This window comes from Cimex lectularius, unplaced genomic scaffold, assembly GCF_000648675.2.
Source record: "Cimex lectularius strain Harlan isolate CLEC.00 unplaced genomic scaffold, Clec_2.1 scaffold4, whole genome shotgun sequence".
NCBI classification, from domain to species: domain Eukaryota; kingdom Metazoa; phylum Arthropoda; class Insecta; order Hemiptera; family Cimicidae; genus Cimex; species Cimex lectularius.
The window spans coordinates 103,694-128,973 of record NW_019392723.1 but is presented as its reverse complement, the minus strand read 5'-3'; the positions used below and the strand labels follow the sequence as shown (position 1 = coordinate 128,973).

The following is a 25,280-nucleotide window of genomic DNA, read 5'->3' as shown; positions in this document are numbered from 1 at the left end:
CATTACAACTCTATTAAAATTCCTCGATTGAATTTAGTCGTGGGGTAAAAGAGGACTTCTTTATCGACTCATATTTGAGGTCATATTATTTTATTGTCCCATTAAAATGCAATTATTTACAAATTTTATACTATGGTTCTAGCGGGGTTTGAGGTAGTAACGGTCTTTTATGGCTGTAGAAGCAATAAACCTCTATGCCCCCGAGTCGGTTAAATAGGACATGAACTTTCACAGGGCTTCGTATTACATAAGCTGCACAAACTTTAATGGATTTTACAACTGGACCGACTTATGGCGGGGGCGGGGGCGGGGATGCCATTTCTCTTGTTCTTGATCAAACACCCCTGCCTACGGGTTAGCGTTTGCTGACAGTAGTTAATTTTTCAAGTTCACTGTCTCCGTTCATAGGGAAAAGTTCAAACGGTTAAATAGCGAAATGTTTCAGAAGGAAGACGAAACTTTTCTCTTATAAAATTGAATAAAAGTAAAATAGTACATTTCTCATTTCATCTCGTTTAAAATTAAATTTATTTAGAAATCGTGAGATGCGGTCTGGTGTGATGTAGGTTTCAGAAAAACATTTTCTTTATCGTGCCAACGTTTCGATCTTTATTGAGATCATCTTCAGAGCCTGGGATTTACAAACATTGTTTACATATAACAATTTCATTTTGGATTTGGAAAAGTGAATTTATACAACGCAAAATATATTTTTTATATTCAATCAAAGTATTTCTACTCACTCAAAGTGTTTGTCTTCTGTGTAATTGTGCCATTCTTGCGTGTCGTGTCGAGAGTGCCAGTGAGATTTTGCTGCAACCTACATCACACCAGACCGCATCTCCCGATTTCTAAATAAATATCGATTAACGGTCACTAATCACCACGCATTAAAATGAAATTTTGAAACAAAACGTGTCTAAACTTCAGCAAAAAATTCATGTACATCACTGAAGTTCTTTTGAAGTTTTCATGACTTTTGTGATTATCGAAAAATAATATGTATCCTATGTACGTATATCTTTCTAACGATTGTAATAACGTTGAAAAGGGATAAAATGCGGAGTAGCAGTGGATTTTTAACGGGAACAGTAGACTCGGAATAAGAAAATATTCCATGGCTAATCCATCCAAAAATATTTCTTTTTGTAAAAATTCATGTTTAAGAGCTTAAAAGAAATCCGAATTAGTTGAACAAATAACCATTTTTAATTAATTGAAAAATAAGGATTAATATTGCAATGTTCAAAACTAAAGATTATTAAAAAAATATTTTTGAGGGAAAAAATTATTTTTCGATTTTCCACTAAAATTTATATTGTTGGAATAAAACAATTCGGACTAGTTTTTAGCTCCCTTTAAAATCATCAAATGCGAAATTTATGGCAAACAAAAGATATACATTTTTCGGCTGGATCCTCTGTGTGCCATTTAAAAAAAAAGTTTCACTCTTTAAAAATTCGTAACACTTCTGAATTTTATCCAACGTCCACAGTATGACAACAGTCGAAACGAGGATGTTTGTTCTTTCAGCTCTTATAGATAAGGTTTAAACTTTATGTTACGATGAGTGAGAAAAATAAGGATGGATTCAATAATGACCCTTGGGGCGTCAGTTGCCGGAACGGTTGAGGCGTTGATACGGTACTCATCACTGTAAGGTAAACGTCCAGGGTTCGAATCCATAGGCCCTGCATCAACAAATGAACATTTTTTTAAATACCAGCACCCCGTGGGTATGACGTCTGCTGTTCTGACCTTCACGTATTACAACCGTTGGAAAGTTGTCTTTTTCTTTTTTCAGCCTATATGAACGAACTTTAAACTTTATTTATTCAGATATCGTGAGATGCGGTCGGGTGTGATGTAGGTTTCAGAAAAATATTTTCTTTATCGTGAAGAATAACTATACGATATCTGAATAACTATCGATTAACGGTCACTAATCTCTACACATTTAAACTTTATGTCACCAAAAGAATAAGGACGAATTCATCAAGGACTCCTGAAACATTTTATTTTACATCTCCAATTCTAATTCATTTATAGATGGCAAGTATGTGCCAATGCATTTTGTTTAAAGATCGAGAGGATCGAAGTCACGATAGGTCAAATGGTAGAGCAGCGGCGTATCTAGCCGAAGGTCGTGGGTTCGAATCCCGCTCATGACACTTCCTTTTTTTATCTCAACCAAGACATTACATAAAGATTAATTAATTGAAATTTTAATAAAGTTGAATTTAGATAAAATCTGAAGGAGCAGAGAAATCTTAAGTGGACCACTGGAAAATGGCCAGCCCAAAAACGTCATTTTTTGCTATAGAAATAAAAAAAAGAAACTCTATTAACGAAAGTAACACACAGGAAACGAAATTTGAAACACGTCTGACGGATAAAGGCTATGACCGACCAGGATAATCAGTTCCATTAATCTACTATGATCAATGTTTAATCCGCAAATGCTCTGTAAAACAAGCTAATAAAAGCTCAATATATAGCTCATTATCTGTAAGAATTTGGAATCCATTTTTTTCGTGAGGTTAATTTCTGTATTTTTTTTATTTTGAATTTTTTCCCATTAGGTTGTCGATTAGCGGGCTTTCGCTCATCCGGCATGGAAAGGGATCTGTCTATGGCCGATAATGGAGGAGAGCTATAGATTAGTTGAAGTTTGGGCAGGAGGAGAGCACGTAATGCATGTATATTACAGCCTAGGATATTAGGTTGTAGCCATTGTGACCCAGGGGCAGGCCGATAACTCTTAGCAATACACTCCTCTCACTCTCACTCGCTCCCGCGCTCACCCCCTCGCCGGCCGGGCCGACCGTCCAACCCCTTTAGTCTATATTATGCAATTCACCCCTTTTCACTGGATTAGAACCGGCGACGATTTTGAGCTGGATTACGACCCGTCGGATAAGTCACAGGAATTCGCCTCTGCCCTCCTGGCCGTTATAATTTATATTTCTTTTTATTTACAACCTGTTTTATACATCCATAAATATCACGGAGCTATTTTTTTTTCTTTATGGAATAAATAAAGTAATAATACATATTTCAGATAATGCATAAAACGTGAAGGTATCAAGGTATTTTTTATTAAAAAAAAAGGATTTCCAAACAAGCCATTAAAATGTGTTACAAACATTATTTTTTGAAATTCGGCAAATTATTTTTAAACAATTTCATATTTTAGAAATGAGTGGTTTAATCGGTCAATCTTAGGTAGGATAAACAATGAATGCATACTAGAAGAAATATTAAAAAATAAAACACACACACACACAATTAAATATTACTCAACCTAAAAACGAAAAAATTAACGATTTTTTTATAAATCTCTAGTTTTGAACGTTGAAATATTAAGTTATTTGTCATTAATTAAAAATGATTATTTTTTAAACTAATTCATTTTAAGCATTCTTTAAAGCTCTTAAACAAGAATGGGGATTAGCCATGGAATATTTTCCTACTCCAGTGTCCCATTTTCTATTAATCAAATTCAACTTTATTACAATTATTACAAAGCAACATCCATATAGCTTAAAATAATCCCAAAAATTATGATAACTTCGGAAGAACTTTATTGATTTAATTATTCAGAAATCGTGAGATGCGGTCTGGTGTGATGTAGGTATCAGAAAAACATTTTCTTTATCGTGCCAACGTTACGATCTTTATTGAGATCATCTTCAGGGCCTGGGATTTACAAACATTGTTTACATATAACCATTACATTTCGGATGTGGAAAAGTGAATTTATACAATGCAAAATATATTTTTTTATATTCAATCAAAGTATTTCTACTCACTCAAAGTGTTTGTTGCGGCTATATCAACAATTGCGGCCACCGACGCCCCCAAGAGTCATTTTTGAATCCATCCTTATTTTTCTCACGCATTGTAACATAAAGTTTAAACTTTGTTGATATAGGCAGAAAGAACAAACATTCTCTTTTCAACTGGTGTCATACTGTGGATGTTGGATAAGAAGAGTTCTGAATTGTAAAAATGGAAAACAATTGCCCCATCAAATCCAGCCCAAACAATGTTTTTTTTGCCATAAAAATTCGCATTGAAGCTTTTTAAATGTTGCTTAAAACGAGCCTGAATTGTTTTAATTAAAAATACAAATTTTAGGGGAAAACTGAGAAATTTTTTGTTCAAATTTTCTCCTTTCAGATATGTCAGATTTCTATCGAAAAAACATGAAAAGTATTAAATATATTTTTCAATTAGTTTGTTGCCAGGCACAAAATAGTAACCGCAGCTGCAGCAATGACAGTCTCACTGTTGTCCATCACGATTTGTAGTAAGTTGAGAACTCCCACGGCATTTGGAAAATACGTATTCCCAGTTTCCGCAACAACTAGGAGGTTATACAAAACCCGCATGTGTATGTACGTAGACACGCTATTTGGCGATGCAAAGACGAGCATCTCGGGAATTGGCCGCATTATCGGAATATTCGGCGACAATCGGCATTCGGCGAATACCCGCATGTCTGGAGAGGTCTACTTAACACGACGAGATCGTGACGAGTACGGGTGGAAGGACCCAGGGCGGAGACGGTCCGTTGCCCATCTTGAGTATTGTCAAGTAAAATTAAAGTTACTGCAGGGGTGTTGCTTTCCAACGGTTGTAATAACGTGGACGTCGGAATAAATACATAGGTGTTATTAATTTTTAAATGGAGCACATGACTTAGGGGACAAAAAAACCCAGTTGATTCACTCCAACGATTTTAATTTTTTATTTGCTATAAAAATTGTATTTAAGGGCTTTATTGTTTTTTTTGGATCTAGTATCATCCAAAAAAATCTATTAAATTCTTTGATAGGTAAATATAAATAAATTAGACTTTGGCAGAATGTACTCTGGTGAACCCAATTGATACTTTAAATATTGCTAATTAAACGGTTGTTATCATTATTGGAATAATAAAATTTATAAAAATCTGTTTCAATAAGGTAAAATTTTGCCCGTGTACTTATTCAAATCTAGTTACTAAAATGATATATTATTATTTATAATAATTAATATTATTTATAATCCATTATATTTCGTGGTATAATTGATCAAATAACTTCTTTCAATTTATTAATCTTTATTTAAGGTATTGGTTGAAATGGAAAATTTAGTGGCAAGAGGGGAATTCGAACCCACGATCTTCGGCTAAATACGCCGTTCCTCTACCACTTGAGCTATCTTGACTTCCATCCACTCGGGCACTAACTTCCCATCTCAACCCAACCTTTCCAATTTTCTCTCCTTTTTGCCTTTTTTAATAAGTTTAATAAGTTAACTGCAGTATATNACATGAATATTATTTTTGTAACAGGTGAAAAAAAAATCGTTTAATATATATAATAACTTCATTAGATTTCGTGGTCCGATTGACCAAACAACAACTTTCAATTAATTAATCTTTATGTAAGGTATTGGTTGAGATAAGATGTCAGTGTCACGAACGGGATTCGAACCCACGATCTTCGGCTAAATACGCCGTTGCTCTACCACTTGAGCTATCGTGACTACGATCCACTCGGAAACCAACTTCTAATCTCAATCTGCCTTTCCAATTACATTTGAAAAATAGCAAAAAGGAGGGGAAATTCGAAAGGTTGGGTTGAGATGGGAAGTTAGTGTCCGAGTTAATGGAAGTCAAGATAGCTCAAGTGGTAGAGCAACGGCGTATTTAGCCGAAGATCGTGGGTTCGAATTCCCCTCTTGCCACTAAATTTTTAATTTCAACCTTACATAAAGATTAATTAATTGAAAGAAATTATTTATAATATTAATTATTATTTATAATAAGGTTTATTCCTTCAGGATTCTCTGCCTTTAGATGACACGTTTGCAGCTGTAAAGTTCATAAAAATATTCTTTCCAATCATTTAAAGTTAGGTTGAAAGTTTGTGTAATTGAATTTTTTTCTCATTCAAATAGTTAAGCACATAATTGTGTAAATTCACCGGGTCAGGTTAGATATTATTCAATTATAATACAACCCCCTGCCTATTTTTGCCCCGGAGGACAATGATCGATCGACCGTGAAACAAGACAATCTGAGATAATCGTGACACCTTATGTATCGCTGTTGGCTGTTTCACCATTGAAAATGAATTGCTCCGCTGACTGATGTTATTACATAAAGCTAGCATTGCGGGATTCGAACCCATTAGACGTATATGCAATTACTTAATTATGATTGTCAGTTGAAATGAGTCTAGGCCATTGCTATATTTCTGGCCGTCCGTTTTCAGCTCGGAAATACCCTTTAATACCTGTTTCCGTTCAATGAAATGATTTGAGTGAGATTGTATTTCAATTATAAACGCCAATTCAATGTCAGGATAAAACTCATCTATACGATTTTAAAAAAAACCACAGTTCCGTGTGCCTTTCTCACGCTTGCATTCCAAGTGGAATAAATTTTGTTTAATTTCAACAAATTATGATTATTTCACAATATTTACTTTGAACTGTTTTAACGGGTATTTGACGTTGAACGAATTTAATTGTGTTGAGTAAACACTCGGTCTCATTTCTGGCAAATTATTTGCCAGTTTGTAATGTACTTTGCTATTAAATAACGGCTAATCTTCCTGATAATCCCGTGCCTGTGTTTCGCTGCAATACACAATGTATGGAACACGTTAAACGTGGTAAGAAGATTAAATGGCGATAATTAGCACTCTGACTAATGGGCGAGGTGTAGTACGGTGGAATTCGCACATAGACAACAGACAGAAGCGATTCGCTTCTGCCATACTTCAAGAAGTCTTAATTAACCATTTGATCAACTACAATTCACGATTATTGTACTAAAAAAACACAATGTATTCTTGTTGAAGCACTTTCCAAGATCTAGCTTGTTTCCTCTTCAACAACTTGTAGGAGATCAGTTACAGATTAATATACAGATTAACTAATTAATTATCTACTTGGCCAATGAGCAAAAGTTCAACGCTAAAAATACTAATTAATTAAATATAAATAATAAATGAATCACAGTCGCAACCATCATGAATTGGAGATCTTTATGAATCACTGCTGCGGACGTAACATAGTGATCCGGTTATCAGTCGTAAAATAGTTATATGTTTTTTTTTTTCACACAAATCACAAACCAAAAATTGCAGAAGTATGTCCATATCGGTCGTATGACCGATAGAAGTGACGTTTTGAGTCAATAGACAAAGATCTATAGCATAAAAGATGTTTTAGTGCTTGAATCCTTTGACTGATATTAATCCAGACCTTGTCTATGATATTTGGCTGTAGTTGATAAAATTATGACCTCATCATTTAGGCGCGTTTGTCCAGGGAACCCCACGCAAGATAAATGTGAAAACAAAATTTTGAATAATTCATTGTGGCTGCCTCTCCGACCATTAGCCGGTTGGTGGGACGGCCAGGTTGGTGGTACATGGATTTGGAGTAAAACCGTTTTTGGCGATTCTACACTCCAAAATATCGGGCACAAATCCGCCATTTTTTGTGAATAGGACCTGGTTTCGCCAAAACTTTTTTTATTTAAATTATTGTAGTTGATTCCACGTTTGTAGATTATTATGTATATTTTTTTACCTTTTTTCTCATGCTAAAAAGAAGTTTCTTTAAATTAGGGGTAGTCCATGAGAGTTCTTTTAAAGGTTATTTTATTTCACATTTTTCTTCTACGTTTTGGGCTAAACTCGGCTCAAAATTAGGTAAGTACATTACGGTTTTCAGTCGGATATAACAGCACTTGAACACCGGGCCAGAGAAATAAAAAGGAATATATTTAAAATAAAGTAGAAACACATTTCACAACCTTATCGTGGCATAGCAACTTACCACAAAAAAGGATACACGCAAAAATGGATCGTTAATGAGTCAAAAACATATGGAGCAATACGCCAGGCCTGAGGCACACGAACAGTTTCATAGGACGGACTTCTGAAAGGCTTCCAAAAGAATTACTGGAAGGTAACCACAACAGAACTAGGATTCTGGTTGGATTCATGGCACTGAATCGCGCCGCATAAGGAGGCACACGTATACAAGTACAGACAGAAGATACACTGTGCAGATACTGTCAGGAAGAAGAGGATACCGCAGAACACGTTTTATGTTTCTGTGAGGGTCAATGTAGGTGGATATTCTTGTAACTTGTAGAGGAAAAGCCGCAAGCAAGATCCTACATTAAGGACCCGCTGGCAAAGCTATGGAGCCTCTTATTTTCCCTACCTCTCCATGACAGAATAAATCCAAAAAAGACAAAAGGAGAAGTGGATAAACTGTAGGGGCGCTAGACACTGGAAACTTATGCTAAAACAACCCTCACCAAGACTGGCATATCACGCAATTGGAGAGGGCTAGACTTGGAGGATAAGACTGTTAACCAGTCACTGGCATCTGAGAAAACTGCTACATAACATAAGCATGGAACAGGCCGTTTTTATATTCCGTCTTAAACTATAGACTTTCCTATACATCTCACCATGACACCACCATAACAAAAACAAACGCATAATCCTCCATCGCAGAATGTATACAAAAAAGCTAGTGGATAAACTGTAGTGGTGCTAGACACAGTAAGCTTATGTTAAAACAACGGTGACAAAGACTGGCGAACTCTGCTAAAGTTGGAAAGGTCATCGGTAACCAAACCTGCCCATCATTGTTCTCTCTCCCTCTCTCCTCTCTCTCTCACNAATGAATCTATATACTAAAAAACAAAAACCGTCTTGCTTAAAGTCTAGTGACCCTCATCGGTTATCCTTTGGTTTCATTTTTTCATAAGTTAACACTAAATCTCAGGTACGTGTATTTCTTTATCACAGATACGTTATATATGTACAATTTTTTTACTGTTTTTTAAGTTAAAATTATAATTTAACTAGCTACAACTATGTACAAGGATTCGAAGAAAATTGAGAACACACATCGGACGGTTATAACATGGTAAGGGACCTATCCCTGTTATCAATCCTGGTGTGATTAGACACACCAACGTCATTTTGCGCTTTATTTCGATTCATGAACGTTGCAGGATTCCCGAATATGCCATTATGGAGCCCAGTCGATCCATTTGTAAATTACAAGTGTTTTTCGTAACATGAACAAAGACTTTTTCCAAAAGTAGTCAACTCTCTGCTCAGGATCCCAGGGGAGTCCAACTTGAAGAAATGACCACTTTCCGTCGCATGTGTTGCCAATCCCGTGGTTTTCTTTTTATTTATACAGTCCAGTCTATGTTGGTTCATTCTTATTTCTACTTTTTGTTTTGTTTGCCCAACATATTGGATCCGATGTGTGTTCTCATTTTTCTTCGAATCCTTGTACATAGTTGTAGCTAGTTAAATTATGATTTTAAGTTAAAAAACAGTAAAAAAGTTGTACATATATAACGTATCTGTGATAAAGAAATACACGTACCTGAGATTTAGTGTTAACTTATGAAAAAATGAAGCCAAAGGATAAACGATGAGGGTCACTAGACTTTAAGCAAGACGGTTTTTGTTTTTTAGTATATAGATTCATTTTCACCTTCACTTCAAAAAAACAACAAACATGTGCAATAAATTGAATTTTCCTAACAGCTGGGTTAAGTACGTAATTATATTTTTATAATGTATTTATATAAGATGTGTTATGTAACTCTGTTCATGTAAATTTTTTAAAAAATAAATTAGGCACTGATGATGGCGGAACTTTCCCCGAAAGCTTGGTGAAACCCAATAGTGATGTTCTTTATTCACCTGTAAAATGACCTCAAGAATATCCAATACAACATCAAAGAAAAAAGTTGTTCAATAACGGTAATTTGGTTTGATATTTATAAATCACATGAAATGTTCGAATTGACAACCATGCCTAAAGACGCAAAGATTTACTCTTTTCAACCCCTCTTCACCGGTGCTAAGTACGATAGAATAAGGGGAGATGGATTGACAAGCATTCTCTATCTTTTGACGCAGTTCTTGAAATGAGGTTGCGACAAATGGCAAAAAGGAGGGAAAATTCGAAAGGTTGGGCTGAGATGGGAGGTTGGTGTCCGAGTGGATCGAAGTCACGATAGCTCAAGTGTTAGAGCAGCGGCGTATTTAGCCGTAGGTTGTGGGTTCGAATCCCGTTCGTGATACTGATTTTTTATCTCAACCGATACCTTACATAAAGATTAATTAATTGAAGTTCAGTTTAACTTTATTGCAATTTAGGCTGAATAAACGAAAATAATTACAGAGATCATTTAATAGATTTTTGTGCATCGAAAATCATTTTATAAATCAGGAATGGTAAGGGGGGGTCAATAATCCTAGGCCGTTGCTTTATCCTTTTGGACAAAATGGGCCTAGGCAATCATGTAGTTGGTAGTAATGGCGTCTATTGAGCGAGAAGACACGGCCAAGTAGAATGGAGCGTAATTACTGAGGGTGGACCTCCACCCATCAAATGTCGAGTGATTACATTAGCGTTTCATTATGGGACCTACCTTCCAATATCCTTAGGACACCCCTTCTCGTTACACTTTTCCTGATTACACCTTGATTATCAAAATTAGCTCTATTAAATCACTACAAACGACCCCCATACTGTAATTTTTAACCTCTCTTTATCTCGCTACCTCCTTTCCTCCTACTTTCTTCAATAAAGGAAAGGATCTATTTCAAAAATGTTCCTTTTTTTAATTTCCATTTTTTTATTTGGATAAAATTAACGCACCATTTTATAATTTTTATTATTTTGAGGTTCATTCACATTTTGCATATCAAATATGTTATAATATATTAACCATAGTACGGTTATAACAACTAGTCCTATAAAAATAATATATAATAAATATAAAATATAATAAATAAATGAAAATGTACTTCTTTGGTTGTAAACGTTTTTGTGAGAAGTACGATTATCGATTTTAAGAAAACTTTTTTTGGTGATACTAGGCCAAAAAATATTAGATTTAGCGTTTTGCCAATGTTTCATAAGACCAGAGGAAAAAATTATTATAAGTAATTTACAATTTTTTTAAATATGGTTTTTCTGCCTTTGGTGAGCACGTATTTTAAGGTCATTACATATAAGTCGTTTTGGATCTTTACATAGGAGAGAAAGCAGAGACAGCCTCGAACCCAGGTCGAGACACTCAAATTTCTGCAGTTTAAAACAAAATACGCGCGAAAGAAGTGAAAAAGAAGGAAAACCCTGGGCCGGCGATGACCACTTTTTCGGCCCATAAATCTCCCACTTTTTACATAAACATACATAGGAGAGAATATAATATTCAGGATTGTACAAAAACAGACTAGGTACTCAGAAAGCCCAAAAAACCGAAACGCCAAAATTGTACATACGATCAAAGAAATTATAAACAGGATAATGGTAAATGAGATTAGGTATATAAAAACTTTGAACGTTGCAAAAACCAAAAACCGCCCTCAGTAAATTAATAAAAAATATACACACAAAGACAAAAAAATCTGACATTTGTATTTACTTTTTTTATTTTACATAATAAGTAGGTATAAAGATTTTTAGTTGATGTGATGTTTGTTGATCCACCAGCAGATAATCTATGTAGGATTCCAATCTTCGTAGCGGTCATTAGACAGGTGAAAAAAGTATGCTAAATGCAGGGTTCACCTAGCTTTCGGCAACTTATAGTGACATCATCAGGGCTTATTTTATTACAAATTCAAAATAAATACACAGTAACATACAAGTAACAATTAATGTAATAAAATGATATACATAATTTCCAAAGAATGAAGAAAACAATTAACATTGAAAAACTATTGTAAAAGGGGGTTTAAGGTTATGGAGCACATGGCCAGCATACTACATTTTTGACGGTGAAAACAGGCATCTACATAAAATTATAAATAATTATTAACATACAATTATTTGACAATGAAAACAATAATTTATAGTAAAGTATGACAATACCTTGCTAAAAATCCATATGACTAGAGGTCCAACTATTTTTTGTTCCGACTAGCAATTTCTTACAGGTACATTTCTGATCACAGAGAATATATTGTATATTATGTATTTACTTTGAATTTGTAATAAAATAGGCCCTGATGATAGCACTATAAGTTGCCGAAAGCTCGGTGAACCCAGCATTTAGTCTACATTTTTAGTTGCTTTAAAATGTAAACCCAACATAAATAACTTGTTGTTTACTGTTATAGGGAATTACTAATCGTTTTACACTGTTTCGATTAAAAATAAAGAAAATTAGTTCAATTTTATCCTTTCCAAAGCCAACTCGTCGAGTGAGTTAATTGTTTTTTTGAACCGGTTTTCTTTTATGAAAAAAATCAATTTGAATAAAAAGTTAATTAATAATCTTTAAAATCATGGTTTGAAGTCTAGAAAATCTCGCCTGGGCAGATCCTTTGGCCATCGACGGACATAGATAGCGTCCTGGGTGTGCTGCAACATCTACAATGGTCCACAACAGTTTAGGGCCGCCGAATGTCTCGATCGAAGAGTACGTAGTGGTCGTCAACGATGTACGATGATGTTTTACTGCTACTATCGCACTACTGAACCGTATTTAACGACTTCCTTGTGAGGTAGTCAACTCTAAATTGTCCGTAATGTAAGGGTGAGCTCTAAAACAGTCATCAAAAGACTTCGTGAGAAAACAAATTAGAATTGGAGAAATAAAAATTAAACATTTCAGAAAACCTTTTTGATTTAAATTTTATTTTTCCAACTTATGACGAAGTAAAGTTTAAACTTTGTTTATTTATAATTCTCATGGTGAGACTCTCCCCCTATAGTGGCACTAATTTTTAGAAAACTGCAATTTTCAGATTCCTTTACTTACTATATAAAACCCACCACTAATTTTGATGATTAGTGAGTCTGTCAGTAACCAGAATGCAAATTTTGAAATTCTTCCCTTTCGAAAAAGCTTAATATTATTTGCTCAAATTTTTAAAATGTCCTCAGCACCCTCCTGTCTTAATTTAAGTAAATCTAAATTATTCAAATTTCAAAAGCCCATCTTAAGAGGAAGATAGAACATATGAAGATGAGAAAAACTGGGTGAATTGGGTCGTGTAAAGATGCACATGGCGGCTTGCTGGAAATTGTCCAGCTCATTGCCGTGCGTTCAGATTGAGAAAAATAAGGAGAAATACAACAATGACTCTTCAATGGTTTTATTTTATATCTCTATTTACATATGCAGTACGTTTTTTGCCATGGTATGTATATTACAGGGTTGTAAGTAACTTAAAAGGTTCTTATGGATCGGTGGGGTTGTTTAAATGTTATAATCATGTGTGGTGTTTAGTGGCCGTTAGTCAATGATTATTTGGAGATCGTGAGATGCTGTCTTGTGTGACGTAGGTTTTAGAAAACTATTTTCTTTATCGTGCCAACGTTTCGATCTTTATTGAGATCATCTTCAGGGCTCAAAGTGTTTTTTTTTCCGTGTAAATGTGTCATCGTTGTGTGTCGTGTTGAGAATGCCCAATGTTAGTTTTTGTTATGTTTAGAAACGAATTGTTTGCGTTATCAGGTGTTTGTTAAGTTTTATCGTGTGTTTGTTTTTATTTTGGTCAAAGTGGAAATTGTAAGCATCTTTTTGATGCTTGTAAAAAAATTTTAAAATGTCTGTAGGTATTATGTTGGCGGCACTGAGTTTTAATTGGTGTAATTTTTTCGTTGTGGTATTCTCAACAGGACACACTATAGTGACCCTTCTACACAGAAAACAAACACTTTAAGCTCTGAAGATGATCTCTATAAAGATCGAAACGTTGACACGATTAAGAAAATGTTTTTCTAAAACTAGACCGCATCTCACGATCACCAAATAGTTATAATCATGTTTGTGATTTATCAAAACCTATGCCTATCATTTTGATGGAGAAAATTTTAAGACAAAATGCTTTTTTTTTTCTTCAAAAATTCATATTTACCGGTTTTTGGTGCAGAAAACGAAAATTATCTATGTTTCTTGATAAAACAAAATACTTTAACATACTTTGCTACTTCATTTAATTATTATTTTTATGCAAGGTCTTGGTTGATATGAAAAAGCTAGTATCACGAGCGGGAATCGAACGCCGAAAGTCGTGGGTCGATACTAGCTTTTTCATCTCAACTAAGAACTTACATAAAAATAAAATTAATTCAAATAGGTAATTTGGTCAATTATACCACTAAACGTAAATGGATTAATACTTTGCTACCTCATACCTCAAAATTATATTATTGAAATAAATAATTTATGTAAATACTCAAAAATCCATAAATTGTATGTACTTATAGATGTGCAGAGTTGAGCCTACCACCGCTCGTAAGTCCACCGGTAAATCTAGTTTTTGTGATTTATAAAAAATTTATGACCAAGCATCTTTGCTGATATTATTTATCCGTCTATTTGCTTTTTACGTTGGGCCAAAAAAAGCATTAAAAAAACTGGAATGAAATTTTTTGGTAGATCAAAAATCCATTTTTTAATCAAATTTTCCGCCTTTCGTTTCGGATTTTGTTCAAAGCTCGCACAAAAGGTGCCAACATTAAAACATTTCCATGGAGCCACAAAAGACCCATACATGGTACGTGAACCCAATCCTTCCGATATTTATCAAGATTCAAGGGAAAAAATTGGCGATTTGTCCAAGGAACAATGCGCTCAATATTCGATCAACTCTCGGGTTGGGTACAAGAGAAGGAAATTAGTGAAGCACAGACGAGATCAATCGTTAATCGTACAATGGGCAAATCCAGGAAATGTGCATTCTTGTGAATCCGGCCTTACTCTCAAAGACAGAAAGCATTAATCAACGAACGTATTTGCGAAGGACGTTCGGCACTTTAATTATATAAAGGGCCTCCGCCCCATGCGTCCCCCGCTCACGAATATTGCCTCGGATAGATAATTATTAAATGAACTTGAACCATCACGATTGATGCAATATTGATGAAGGGTCTCTATCTAATATAATTAATACTGGTGTATATGTATATTTGGACACCCACTTACAAACACATAATTTTATATTATGTATTTTTGTTATAGTTTCAACTATCAGAAAAGGAGGATCTTGGCTGTTCTTAAAGTAAAAAGCCATTCCCTTAAAGTAAAAAGGAAAAGCAAAGGGAAGGATAGTGGATTTTGTTATTATTTTGATATTGAGGTAAATAGTTCAGGTTTTTCCCCTTTATAATGAAATCGTTATTACCAATTAATACATTAGTTGAAAAATATATATTATACGAGATAGGAATAATTTAACTACTTGCTTTTGCACTTTTTAAAGGATGTCAAATTTGATCTTTTTATTTTTTTTATGTATGTTTCATTTTATTTGTGTTAAAATTTTTATACCTTATTATTTAGTACTCATGGAATTTTTGTTAATTTCTTTTCCTAGTTTTGTAACAGGTTTTCAACTAACTAGTCTCTCGAGGTCTTTTCAAAAACTACTCAACCGAGAAAAAAAAAACATTTTTAAGCATAAAGTCTATGCACGAACAGTGTAATAATTATAGGTTTTTATTAAAGAACCCCTGGTTTTTCTCAAAAATTGCTCAGAAAAAAAATAATCATAATTTTGTTTAGCATATGCTTTACTTTCAAACAGTGTCATATTTACTGGGTTTTTTAACCTATCCCTCTGGTTTTTCTCAAAAACTACACAACCGAGAAAAAAAAGCATTTTTAAGCATAAAGTATATGTACGAACAGTGTAATAATTATAGGTTTTTATTAACAAACCCCTGGTTTTTCTCAAAAACTACTCAACCGAGAAAAAAAATTAAATAGTATTTTTTAATCGAAACTCTTCTTTCAAACACTGAAATAATTGTTCGGTTTTGACACATAGTATACCCCTGATTTCTTCAAAAAATACACAACCTAGGAAAAAATTTTAGCAGTATTTTTTTTCAATTATAAACTATACTTTATATCGTTACATTAATTACTGCTTTTCCATTATTTTATAATTGACCAAATAAATGAAACCGTTTATGAGATTAAAAACCACTGTACACATTGTCTAAAACTTTGTCAATAATTTCGTAAACCTTTAAATGATTTAACTAATATATTTGAGCATATTAAGTATAACTAACAAGAGTAACTAGCAAGTTGATACCCTGTATATGTTGTGTTCTATAAATTACATACTCAAACAGAATGGATTTACATGTATTCACATATTTCACTATTTTTCGTGGTCCGCTTGACCAATTAATAACATTCAATTAATTAAGGTTTTAAGTTAAGATTAAAAAATCAGTGTCACGAGTGGGATTCGAAGTCACGATAGCTCAAGTGGCAGAGTAGCGCCGTATCAAGCCGAAGGTCGTGGGTTCGAATCCCGCTCGTGACACTGACTTTTTTATCTCAACTTAAAGCCTGAATTAATTGAATGTATTCACATACTTTTTTCAGCCTCGTACAGAGTTTTTGCAACTTTTATTTCATGTTTAATGCTATTTAGAAGCAAGTAAATCATATTTTAGTTTCCATATTTTTAAATGTAAAATATAAAACTCCAAATGTAAAATTTGTTGAATTTCATTTATCATTACATATTTTGCTTTAATTTAGATATTTTGGTACATTTTAATAAAATAATTGATGAAATTATTGAAAATTTTAAAATAATGAGCAAAAGAGTAAGATAGGTTTCAGAGAACTAAACGTTCGTAACAAAAAATTTCGAGAATTTAAAGTTTAAATTACTAGTACTTAAAGTTTTAAAGATTTATTTGATATCTTTTTAACATTTTTCAAATACAAATAATCAAGAATATTTTAAAATTAACTTTTATAAGTTCTTGACCATTTAAAAGAAAATTGGTTTTATTTTATAGAATTTTTAACACTAGAATGATACATTTTTATTTTAGAACTGTACGTTATTTCCAATAACTTTGAAAATTAAAAGACTACTTTCTATTTTATTAACTTATTATAGTCATGCTTTTTTCACATTATCTAACTAATATGTGTAAATTATTAAATTCTTTTAAAAAATTGCATAACTAAATGTTTTTATTTTATTTTTATTTTACATATTTTTTTATTCGCATATTTGTAAAAGAGTACATACATATGCATGTACATATTTCATATTTTATTTCACATAAAATTGCCTAATTATTTTTGTTTACTATAATGGGCAAGCAGTACAACCTATATGAGCTCAGGTTTTGTATTCGTTTTATTCCTGGTTTGAGCAACAGTTTGAAGCTATATATATTTTTGTGTCATGTTCGGGATTCGAACCCACGAGCTCAACAACCATCGTTACACAACAAGTGCTTAGAGCAACGGCGTATTGAGTCGAAGGTAATCCCGCTCGAGACAGTAACTTTTTCACCTAAACCAAGACCTTAGATAAAAAGACTAATTAGTTTAAATAATTAATACGTTCAATTATGACCGCTAGCATGTATGGATTAAATATAATATACAGGGGTTGGTTAGGGATAGGTTAGTCACGATAACCCAAGTTGTTAGAGCAGGGGGGTATTGCGCCGGAGGTCGTGAGTTCGAATCCCGCTCGTGACACTAATTTTTCATCTCAACCAAAAACCTTAGATGAAAAGAATAATTAATTGGAATAATGAACAGGGTTTAACTTACCTGTCATCTACAGACACCTGGATTCGTTCAATAAATGAGAAAAGTTAGCAAAATCGTTGGGAGATTTTTATGTTTTTTGTTCTCTGTTCATACATTGTTGAGGGATTTCTCTCATTTTCATGTATAGATTTGAAACCAGTGTTGATGTGGTTATGTAAGGTGGGTGACGTAATCGGATTGTCCGTCTTTGTCTTCGGACTATTCAATTACTTCTCTTTGTGTTGTCTTCCAGTTTATTCGATCTGCCGTAATGGTCCTTTAGCAGACAGCAATGCACCAAAGCCTTTGGCACACGTTCAATTTAATGTCTTTCTTTTCAACTCCATGCTTCTTTAGAATTTATACAACGTTGTTGGATCGCAAATAACGACAAAATCAATTTATTCTTGTATAATATTATCCTACAAAAAAACATATACAAAAATACATAAATAAAAAAAACTACAATGCAATATACAATCTAGGGAGATTTCGGTTTCATTAGCAATAAAAACGAGAAATTTTTTGAAGAAAAAAAAAATATAAATATAGAACTATCATTTAACAAAAATTACTAATAAAATATACTAAGATGACCACGTGACCAAAAAAAACATCCAGATTTGCTCGCCTTATGCTGTTTTTGTCAAGCTTAACGAAAAATGATTATTTTCCTTTTAAAAATGCTTGAGTGGGAAAGACCGCACTTGTTTACACTTATCTAGTGACACTCGGGGTAACATTGTCCCTTGAAGCCCTCCCTACGCTTGAATTGTCGTAGGCCCTCACCCAAGGCATATTTACTTAGCCCCTGAGGTTTTATGCTCACCCCTGACCCACTCATCCATGTCTTGACTTAATGAATACCCGTGTAAAATTCCGCTTTGACGGAATGGCTCGGGCTTAAGAAGCGAGCGCTTTTAAAATTGAGTACGCTTTTAACTTTCTAAGCGAGAATCCGGTCGAGCAAATTTTTTTCGTGCTCTCAAAACTGGGTTAATATTTCTAAAATTTTAACACTAAACCTATAAAATGCCTCCTTTACCATAACATATCATCGAGGGTTCATCATTGATATGTATGTCAGTAATACATTAAATGATAAAAATCATGCTTACGCTGAATTTAGCTAGCCTTAATTTTTTTTCTCCAACATTGTGTCTTCCACCTAAAAAATCACAAATCCTCTTGATTTTATCCGACATCTACAATGTTACAACCGATAGAATGCTGGATTTCTCCAATTTTTGGCTATTTCAACAATTTGTAGATTTTATTATGTTATTAGCGAGAAAAATAAGGATCCAGTCAACAAAAACAAACGTTTTATTTTATTAACTATTTTCGTGGTCCGCTTCACCAATTAATACTTTACAATTAATTAAGGTTTTTAGTTGAGATGAAAAAAAGTTAATGGCACGAGAGGGATTCGAACCCACGACCTTCGGCTAGATGTCCGAGTGGATCGAGGTCATGATAGCTCAGGTGGTAGAGCAGCGGCGTATCTAGCCGAAGGTCGTGGGTTCGAATCCCTCTCGTGCCATTAACTTTTTTTCATCTCAACTAAAAACCTTAATTAATTGTAAAGTTTTATTTTATATATCAGTCATGAATGAAATTGATATTCAGAGACTTTTCTGCCATTACATGAGTCACAAGGATCTAAAGTCCTACATGGTTTTCTGTAGACCTTTAGAATTTTTTCCAATTGATAACTAATTTGGTGATTTTACAAAAGAAGTGGAGGCATTTAGTCGGAATAAGCCAAGGATTTTTTTTTTCAAAATTCATAACTCTTCTAGGTTACGACCAAATTCAACGTTATTACGACCGTTAAAAAGTTTAATTTTTCTTCTCATATTTCCACCTACACTTTTTAAAAATTTATGTATTTCAATATCTACGGTACCTACATTAGAGGTAGGTGCGAAATACAATTTTGGCGTAGTGACGTAGGAGTGTAGGTGTAGGTTTATCGTAATCGACAAACAACGTTTTTATTTGTTTTTTATCTCAAAATAATCTTGGAAACAACTTTCTAAAAAGTCTATAAAAAATAAAATAAAAAATAATTTTTCACCTTTCAAGTGCCTGAGTACAAAAAGAGTTGTAATTAGTTTGAGAAGGCTCTACAGATTTGCATGAAATTTTACAGGGCTATAAAAACCTATAGTTAAACTAAACTCAATTGCATAATAGTCTCCGTATATAAATTAGAATCGAAAGACATAAAAAACACAAGAAAGTTTTTTATTGATTTTCAATATTATTTTCCTCCCTTAAAAAAGCATGAAATATTATAAAATCCAAAAGTTGTTGAAATAGGCTGAAAAAAGAGAGATTCCGATTTCCAAATCTAATAAGGGGCGTCGGTGGCCGCAACGGTTTAGGCATTGACATGGCGCTAATTACAGTAAGGTGAAGGTCCCGGGTTCGAATCCAGCGGCCCTGCATTCTAACCCGACATACTTACAAATGGGCTTTTTTTCAAAAACATCGGCACCCTAAGGGTTCATATAACCTCGTAGTTGAAATACCCTCGTAAAAAATCTAACAAATTTAAATTTGGATTATTTAGAGAAATTTTTAATTTATTAAAGTTAAACATGAGGCATCGGAAAAAAATATACCCGCTATACAACCGGGCATAAGAGGATCCTTAAAATTAAACTGATTTTATTCTAAATAAAAATTGCTGATTACTTTACTTTGGTTTTTTAACTTTTTAAATATTGGATTTACACCGGATATGCTAGATAGTAAGAAAAATTTCCCCGCCATACTATTTAACATCTTTGTATAAAACGTCTATTTTACTATAAAAATTCCTATATATGAGCTTTATATGGAGCCTAAAAGATATCCGTTTTGTTTTTTCAAGATTAAAAATGTTGACCTACTTTTATTTTGCTTTTGTGACATTTTATAGAACTAATCTCATTTGCGTATTATTTTATTATTTTTTGTAAAACACAATACATGCATAAAAAAGGCAGAAAACCATATTTAAAAATATATATTTAAATTGCCTAATAAAATATTTTTTGGGTCCTAAAGCTCATTTGCAATAACGGCGGTACTGGTTTTTAATATTTTTAATATTTTCGATTTAGTATCAACGCAAAAGTTTCAATAAAATCGGTCCAAGACGAGGCACTTTCCCTCTAAGCTTTTCCTGGGCTTTTTCGTATGAAGTTACTTCATAAAATAACCGGCGACAAACCATAATAATTAAACTGTAAAACGGCTATTATAACGGTCAATTTGGATAAGATCCTGAGGAAGTATGAATTTTTTAATACAATACCTGATATCGTTGGAAAAAATTGCCCCCAGCCAAAAATGTTAATTTTCGTTTAGTATAAAAGTCGGTAATGGTTTTAATGGAATTTTAGCCATTCTCTAAGGTATGACAACCATTGAAAACGTGCTTATTCCTTCTTTACTTAAGCTTAAGCCTATTTAAACTAGTTTAAGATTTTATTTATTTTTATTTAGTTATGAGAGCTCCTTCAACTTCTGTCATCCTGTTAACTACGCTTACATTGAAATAGGAGCTAAAAGTAAAGTACATATTGCAATTTTGTTGATTTTTCTTTTTGACAGTACCTTCCTTTCATCCTCTTACAAAACTCTGCTACTTCAAAATATAATTGTAAAAAACACCACTATTTTTGTTGTTTCTTCTTTCTGCATATTTCAACAAGGTTTAAGACCATTAAATGAAAAGTAGCTAACTGTATTCAATACGCTGTAGAAAAGGTACTTTCTCATTTAGTCATAAAAAAGGCTTAGATATGGGGCAGGTATGAGAAGGAGCATTTAAAAAGTCAAAAATTAAACTAAAATGCCAATATTTGTAGAATTTTAGATCTTATTTTTAAATATGCTTTTCTTACAGGATGACAGCAATTTTAAGAGCTTAAACCATGATAAATATCCATAAATCCTTTAGAATCAACAGAAGCTTGTATTGTATAAGAAAAATGAAAAGGAAAGAAAAACACATTGAAATATATGAAAAACCACAAATATATGCCTTTTTGCTTATTTTTTACTTGTTGAATACTCCTTTTTATGTTTCCTCTCATACTAACACAAACCCCTGTTGATTCTAGAGATAAAATGTCAAAAAAGCGACATTTGTGGAATTGTCGGAGTATTTTTCATTGTAAGAGCTCCTAAACTATCTCTCATCCTGTTAGAAACACGTCAGAAAATGTTTGCCTTTTTACTTATTGTTTTTTTACATTTTAATTTTCCTCTTATCCTAATACAACCTTTGAATTTGATATGCTAACATGATTAATCAAATTCAATATCGATAACATCATCACATCACACAAAACATATAATATATAAAACAATCATGACATTCCACACATCAAACATATTCTAATTCTGAAACAATTTGGTTTCCTTTCCCTAATTATTCCCGTCTATATAATCCTGAAAGGATAATCAAGCCGAACCATTACTCACGTTTTTCCCATTGTCGGCTCCTTTCGCCTGAAAGAAGCCGACTCTTCATATAAAAAAAGTCTTTCTATTCCTGACTTCCCTCCCCACCCCTTCAAAATCCAACGTGTATATACATAAAACAGCAATTTCTCACTGGCACTCTCAACACGACACACAAGACTGGCACATCTACACGGACAACAAACACTTTGAGCCCTGAAGATGATCTCAATAAAGATCGAAACGTTGGCACGATAAAGAAAATGTTTTTCTAAAACCTACGTCACACCAGCCGCATCTCACGATCCAAATAATCATTAACTAACGATCACTAAACACCACACACTAATACAAACTCTTCTTGATTCTAAGTAATAAAATTATCAAAAAAAGAGGCTTTTGTGCGATTGTCGGGCTATTTTTCTCTGTGAGAGTTCCTAAAACATCTTTCATCCTGTTAGAAACACCGAAATAAGAGATTAAAAGTCTCTTTTTTATTTTTCTTCTCATCCTAATTCCTGTTGATTCTAAAGAATAAAAAGGCCGTAAAAAGCAAAATTTGTGGGATTTTAATTAATCCTATTTTTTATCTAAATTTCTCGGTTGAGAGAATTTGTAGGATTGCCGGGATATTTTTCATCGTGAGAGTTCCTAAAACTTCCCTCATCCAGTTAGGAACACATTGAAATAAGAGATTAAAATTCAACAAATATTTGTCATTGTGCGAAGTCACGATAGCTCAAGTGGTACAGCTGCGGCGTATTTAGCCCAAGGTCGTGTGTTCGAATCCCGCTCGTGACATTGACTTTTTTTAATCTCATCCAATACCTTGCATAAATATTAAGTAATTGAAATTTGTCATTGTGTTCATTTTTGGGCCTTTTGAAAGGTCTTTTCAGTCTTTTCTTGTTTCTTTTTTTTCTTTTTTGTACTGCTAAACGAAAATTATTATTATTATTATTTTTATTTTTTTATAAACCTTCTCGCATTTTCTTCTTATCTATGTTATGTGTATATTCTTTTCTTAGTCTTCTTATGCCTCAACTAAACAACAGTTGCCTTTCGATTCACCTAATTCACCTAAAAGCGGATTCGTTATCTTGTTTGTTGTTACCCTCCCACACGTGATAAATTAAAATAAATAGATATAATATTTACACATTTTCATAATTCACATTCATACTAATTTACTAACCTATACTACAACTAAATTGGAGGTAGGAAGATTATCGTGATCTTGCGGCCTCCTGTCTTTCACACTAATAAATACGTTCAAACTGTATTTACAAGTCCCACTCACACACTAACCTATCCTAATCTAAATTGTTTGACGGGCCTGTGGAGTACTCGATATTCCTCGACAGCCACGTCCTTTCACGCATCACCTCTCACGCTAATAAATACATTCATTCTGGACAAGCCACTACACTTTGGAAGTATAGTACCAACGAAATGCCAATGACCCGTCCCTCACATCATACTACAAATATATAACATATCTATACTAATTTGGTGGGCCTGTGGGTACTTGTTATTCCGTCACACCCATGCATACTTCGACATTCACGCAAATAAATACATTCATACAAATAGGAGGAATGTACCACGTGTGGTGGGTTATATATAGCTATATACATTGATTAATTTTAGGTAATCAAGGACCTACCGTTTATAATCACTGTTGTGCTTAAGTACTTTTGTTATGTCATTAGGAAGGCCACACCGTGCTCTTTGCGGCGCTAGTTGTTCGTATATGTGTGTATATTTGTTTTAATTATATTATTTGGATATAGTTTGAACCTTGTTATTTTATATTTGATGGTTATAAAGTGTACGATTGGACAATTTACAATTGTTATTACAAACCAAAACATCAAATATATCGAGGAGGAACTTAGGATATCAAATAGATGGACATCAAATTAATTTACCGCTCGAATGAGGTAGACGCCTTGTATTTACTTTGCAAATTGTAAAGACAGCCTTAATGCTTGATGCTGACCACTAATACACTCAGACCAATTTCAATATTTGCACTCGGTGAGGAATGGAACACGGGAAATGGATAAATTATATCGTATGTAATGCGTAAAGATTCAACGTCAAAGACTTAATTTAAACCAGTTGAACAATGAAAATCCACAGAATTTCTCTGAATCCCGATTACCATTTTAGCTTTGTCCTTACGACGAAGAAGCACCTATATAAAATATTTAATTAATTAATCGACGACCTTAAACGCAATGAGATAATAGTGAGTTGAAGTACTTGAAAGACTTTCCGGATTTATCAAATCTCCCACTCCCAAGAGCATTCTCACTCCCAGAGATGTGGGGAGGAAAAAAAGAAGGGTGGCCTAGTATCTATTAAACTAGTTTTTCGGTCCACAGGGGGGGATGCTGCTGACCTTTTGGCCCATCTAACGGTACCGCTGGGAAAGGGTTGGATGACCGTCTCACAACTTAGTGCACGTTGGACCAAAGAGAAGCTGCGACACGGGATCGTCAAAGGTAAGAAATCAGTTTTATTTCAACGATATTAACGAAATCCTTGTTGATAAAAATTATAGTCGAGATAATTCAAAACTAAACAAGGTCGAATTATTTTTACCTTGTACGGCTGTGTTTATTTTGAAATTGTTTAATAGTGGAAAACTGACTAAAATGAAACATGTCTATTATCCATTTCTCTAGGTGATTTTTATAAAAAAGTCCTTCCAGTAAAGTAACTTTTTTTAAAAAACAATACGGATCCTTTTTAAACACCCTTAAATACTAATTTTTAAAGCAATAAAATCATGAAGATTTTGGGTTGGATCCGCAGGGTTCACTTTTTTCTCCGACGTCCCGTGTTCCACTTAAAAATTCATAACGCCTCTGGAATTTATCCCAAATCTAGTATCGTAGACTATAACTGTGTGTTGATTAGTGATCGTTAGTCGATGATTATTCGGAAATCGTGAGATGCGGTCTGGTGTGATGTAGGTTTAAGAAAAACATTTTCTTTATCGTGCCAACGTTTCCAGCTTTATTGAGATCATCTTCAGGGCCTGAGATTTACAAACATTGTTTAAATTTAACAAATACATGTAAGATGTGGAAAAAAGTGAATTTATACAACGCAAAAAAATTGTGAAGATGATCTCAATAAAGATCGAAACGTTGGCACGATAAAGAAAATGTTTTTCTGAAACCTACATCACACCAGACCGCATCTCACGATTTCT

The 25,280-nt window shown here is 33.5% G+C and overlaps 1 long non-coding RNA gene across 2 annotated transcripts in view; it reads left to right on the top strand.

Moving 5' to 3' along the window:
- The window catches only part of LOC106671422, a 118,937-nt gene that overhangs the window by 43,716 nt on the left and 49,941 nt on the right, over positions 1 to 25,280 (top strand). For both annotated transcript variants that reach the window (XR_001341175.2, XR_002910263.1), the window contains exon 2: positions 24,445 to 24,564. This is a non-coding gene — a long non-coding RNA (uncharacterized LOC106671422). The remainder of the gene's footprint in view (positions 1 to 24,444; positions 24,565 to 25,280) is intronic.